This window comes from Centroberyx gerrardi, chromosome 5 (assembly GCF_048128805.1).
Source record: "Centroberyx gerrardi isolate f3 chromosome 5, fCenGer3.hap1.cur.20231027, whole genome shotgun sequence".
Lineage (NCBI taxonomy): Eukaryota > Metazoa > Chordata > Actinopteri > Beryciformes > Berycidae > Centroberyx > Centroberyx gerrardi.
Window position 1 is genome coordinate 477,800 of NC_136001.1, and position 4,332 is coordinate 482,131.

Consider the following 4,332-nt stretch of genomic DNA (forward strand, 5'->3'; position numbering starts at 1 on the left):
ACACTGATGAATTATGGTTATATTCAAGTGTTTTTAAAAGGCCTGCAGCCAACTGGTTTTATATTCTAACTTATCCTCCTGTATTTCTGGTAAACCTGCTTCAAATCAAACATGTTGCACATCAAATTAAAGCTTAGGTTCTCTTCTTTCCATCAATTTTCGGCTTTCCATCATAGCACAACCTGGCTGCTTAAAATCAGACATTTAGTGTGGTCAATACCAGACAGCTTTCAGAGCTGGGTCAGAGGTCAAATCTGTTCTGTATATTTAGCCTGGTCTTTCAGGCTAGCATGATCTGATTTACTGGAGTGATACCTCAATTTAAAGCTCAGATTCAGACCTTTTCATAGAGTCCAACATTGTTCATTTTAAACCTTCTGGTGGCTAGCAGCACACTGATGAATTATGGTTATATTCAACTGTTTTTAAAAGGCCTGCAGCCAACTGGTTTTATATTCTAACTTATCCTCCTGTATTTCTGGTAAACCTGCTTCAAATCAAACATGTTGCACATCAAATTAAAGCTTAGGTTCTCTTCTTTCCATCAATTTTCGGCTTTCCATCATAGCACAACCTGGCTGCTTAAAATCAGACATTTAGTGTGGTCAATACCAGACAGCTTTCAGAGCTGGGTCAGAGGTCAAATCTGTTCTGTATATTTAGCCTGGTCTTTCAGGCTAGCATGATCTGATTTACTGGAGTGATACCTCAATTTAAAGCTCAGATTCAGACCTTTTCATAGAGTCCAACATTGTTCATTTTAAACCTTCTGGTGGCTAGCAGCACACTGATGAATTATGGTTATATTCAACTGTTTTTAAAAGGCCTGCAGCCAACTGGTTTTATATTCTAACTTATCCTCCTGTATTTCTGGTAAACCTGCTTCAAATCAAACATGTTGCACATCAAATTAAAGCTTAGGTTCTCTTCTTTCCAACAATTGTTGGCTTTCCATCATAGCACAACCTGCCTGCTTAAAATCAGACATTTAGTGTGGTCAATACCAGACAGCTTTCAGAGCTGGGTCAGAGGTCAAATCTGTTCTGTATATTTAGCCTGGTCTTTCAGGCTAGCATAATCTGATTTACTGGAGTGACACCTCAATTTAAAGCTCAGATTCAGACCTTTTCATAGAGTCCAACATTGTTCATTTTAAACCTTCTGGTGGCTAGCAGCACACTGATGAATTATGGTTATATTCAACTGTTTTTAAAAGGCCTGCAGCCAACTGGTTTTATATTCTAACTTATCCTCCTGTATTTCTGGTAAACCTGCTTCAAATCAAACATGTTGCACATCAAATTAAAGCTTAGGTTCTCTTCTTTCCATCAATTGTTGGCTTTCCATCCTATCACAACCTGGCTGCTTAAAATCAGACATTTAGTGTGGTCAATACCACACAGCTTTCAGAGCTTGGTCAGAGGTCAAATCTGTTCTGTATATTTAGCCTGGTCTTTCAGGCTAGCATGATCTGATTTACTGAAGTGACACCTCAATTTAAAGCTCAGATTCAGACCTTTTCATAGAGTCCAACATTGTTCATTTTAAACCTTCTGGTGGCTAGCAGCACACTGATGAATTATGGTTATATTCAACTGTTTTTAAAAGGCCTGCAGCCAACTGGTTTTATATTCTAACTTATCCTCCTGTATTTCTGGTAAACCTGCTTCAAATCAAACATGTTGCACATCAAATTAAAGCTTAGGTTCTCTTCTTTCCAACAATTGTTGGCTTTCCATCATAGCACAACCTGCCTGCTTAAAATCAGACATTTAGTGTGGTCAATACCACACAGCTTTCAGAGCTGGGTCAGAGGTCAAATCTGTTCTGTATATTTAGCCTGGTCTTTCAGGCTAGCATGATCTGATTTACTGGAGTGACACCTCAATTTAAAGCTCAGATTCAGACCTTTTCATAGAGTCCAACATTGTTGATTTTACCCCTTCTGGTGGCTAGCAGCACACTGATGAATTATGGTTACATTCAGCTGTTTTCAAAAGGCCTGCAGCCAACAGGTTTTATATTCTAACTTATCCTCCTGTATTTCTGGTAAACCTGCTTCAAATCAAACATGTTGCACATCAAATTAAAGCTTAGGTTCTCTTCTTTCCAACAATTGTTGGCTTTCCATCATAGCACAACCTGGCTGCTTAAAATCAGACATTTAGTGTGGTCAATACCAGACAGCTTTCAGAGCTGGGTCAGAGGTCAAATCTGTTCTGTATATTTAGCCTGGTCTTTCAGGCTAGCATAATCTGATTTACTGGAGTGACACCTCAATTTAAAGCTCAGATTCAGACCTTTTCATAGAGTCCAACATTGTTCATTTTAAACATTCTGGTGGTTAGCAGCACACTGATGAATTATGGTTATATTCAAGTGTTTTTAAAAGGCCTGCAGCCAACTGGTTTTATATTCTAACTTATCCTCCTGTATTTCTGGTAAACCTGCTTCAAATCAAACATGTTGCACATCAAATTAAAGCTTAGGTTCTCTTCTTTCCATCAATTTTCGGCTTTCCATCATAGCACAACCTGGCTGCTTAAAATCAGACATTTAGTGTGGTCAATACCAGACAGCTTTCAGAGCTGGGTCAGAGGTCAAATCTGTTCTGTATATTTAGCCTGGTCTTTCAGGCTAGCATGATCTGATTTACTGGAGTGATACCTCAATTTAAAGCTCAGATTCAGACCTTTTCATAGAGTCCAACATTGTTCATTTTAAACCTTCTGGTGGCTAGCAGCACACTGATGAATTATGGTTATATTCAACTGTTTTTAAAAGGCCTGCAGCCAACTGGTTTTATATTCTAACTTATCCTCCTGTATTTCTGGTAAACCTGCTTCAAATCAAACATGTTGCACATCAAATTAAAGCTTAGGTTCTCTTCTTTCCATCAATTTTCGGCTTTCCATCATAGCACAACCTGGCTGCTTAAAATCAGACATTTAGTGTGGTCAATACCAGACAGCTTTCAGAGCTGGGTCAGAGGTCAAATCTGTTCTGTATATTTAGCCTGGTCTTTCAGGCTAGCATGATCTGATTTACTGGAGTGATACCTCAATTTAAAGCTCAGATTCAGACCTTTTCATAGAGTCCAACATTGTTCATTTTAAACCTTCTGGTGGCTAGCAGCACACTGATGAATTATGGTTATATTCAACTGTTTTTAAAAGGCCTGCAGCCAACTGGTTTTATATTCTAACTTATCCTCCTGTATTTCTGGTAAACCTGCTTCAAATCAAACATGTTGCACATCAAATTAAAGCTTAGGTTCTCTTCTTTCCATCAATTGTTGGCTTTCCATCATAGCACAACCTGGCTGCTTAAAATCAGACATTTAGTGTGGTCAATACCAGACAGCTTTCAGAGCTGGGTCAGAGGTCAAATCTGTTCTGTATATTTAGCCTGGTCTTTCAGGCTAGCATGATCTGATTTACTGGAGTGATACCTCAATTTAAAGCTCAGATTCAGACCTTTTCATAGAGTCCAACATTGTTCATTTTAAACCTTCTGGTGGCTAGCAGCACACTGATGAATTATGGTTATATTCAACTGTTTTTAAAAGGCCTGCAGCCAACTGGTTTTATATTCTAACTTATCCTCCTGTATTTCTGGTAAACCTGCTTCAAATCAAACATGTTGCACATCAAATTAAAGCTTAGGTTCTCTTCTTTCCATCAATTGTTGGCTTTCCATCATAGCACAACCTGGCTGCTTAAAATCAGACATTTAGTGTGGTCAATACCAGACAGCTTTCAGAGCTGGGTCAGAGGTCAAATCTGTTCTGTATATTTAGCCTGGTCTTTCAGACTAGCATGATCTGATTTACTGGAGTGATACCTCAATTTAAAGCTCAGATTCAGACCTTTTCATAGAGTCCAACATTGTTCATTTTAAACCTTCTGGTGGCTAGCAGCACACTGATGAATTATGGTTATATTCAAGTGTTTTTAAAAGGCCTGCAGCCAACTGGTTTTATATTCTAACTTATCCTCCTGTATTTCTGGTAAACCTGCTTCAAATCAAACATGTTGCACATCAAATTAAAGCTTAGGTTCTCTTCTTTCCATCAATTGTTGGCTTTCCATCCTATCACAACCTGGCTGCTTAAAATCAGACATTTAGTGTGGTCAATACCACACAGCTTTCAGAGCTTGGTCAGAGGTCAAATCTGTTCTGTATATTTAGCCTGGTCTTTCAGGCTAGCATGATCTGATTTACTGGAGTGATACCTCAATTTAAAGCTCAGATTCAGACCTTTTCATAGAGTCCAACATTGTTCATTTTAAACCTTCTGGTGGCTAGCAGCACACTGATGAATTATGGTTA